Raw genomic sequence first — 667 nt, 5'->3', positions numbered from 1 at the left:
CCGCCGTAATGGACGGGGAAATCAAAATTGTCTGAGAGGAGGGTTTCAGGGAACTGCCCGTTCTCCATCAGTCTCTCTCGGATGGCCGACGACTCCAAAGGCGGAAGCGTGATGTTGATTTTCGACAGAGCGACCATTGAGTCAGTCCCTCGCTTCAGAATAACCGGTCGGTTCGAGAACCTAACTGTGAAATATGAAGCTGACCCGCTTGGTTCAGACAGCAGGGAAGATAATGGGGCGGCGCCCGCCCCCTGCTCGCAGGGACGTATATGTCCACTCCGTTATTCAACAGGTCAATGACATTTTCGACAATCCTTCCCATGTGCTACACTCCCAAAACTTAGGAAGGAGGTATCGGACTCCTCTCTGGAAACTGAATCCACATTCAAAAGTCATTCATACCGCAGGCTGTCGGCGTTATTAATAAACAATGATAGGGAGAAGGACAGACAAGCGGCAGGACATGAGGGCACTGTCATGTATTTATTGTACAATGTGGGTCGCGGCATCGTCTGTCCTCCGAGACGACTTTCTCCTTCGGGAGACCAAATAAAAGTCAAATTCCAATTCAATTCTCTCGACACTCCGGAACTCTGTTTGGTCAAACTCAAAGCGAAAGCGCTTGGCCAGGCGCTTTTGCAACCTGCACTTGACGGCGGCGGACACC

Source organism: Hippocampus comes, unplaced genomic scaffold (genome assembly GCF_001891065.2).
Source record: "Hippocampus comes isolate QL1 unplaced genomic scaffold, H_comes_QL1_v1.1 scaffold225, whole genome shotgun sequence".
NCBI lineage: Eukaryota > Metazoa > Chordata > Actinopteri > Syngnathiformes > Syngnathidae > Hippocampus > Hippocampus comes.
The sequence above is the reverse complement of the archived record's forward strand: the minus strand, read 5'-3'. Positions refer to the sequence as shown.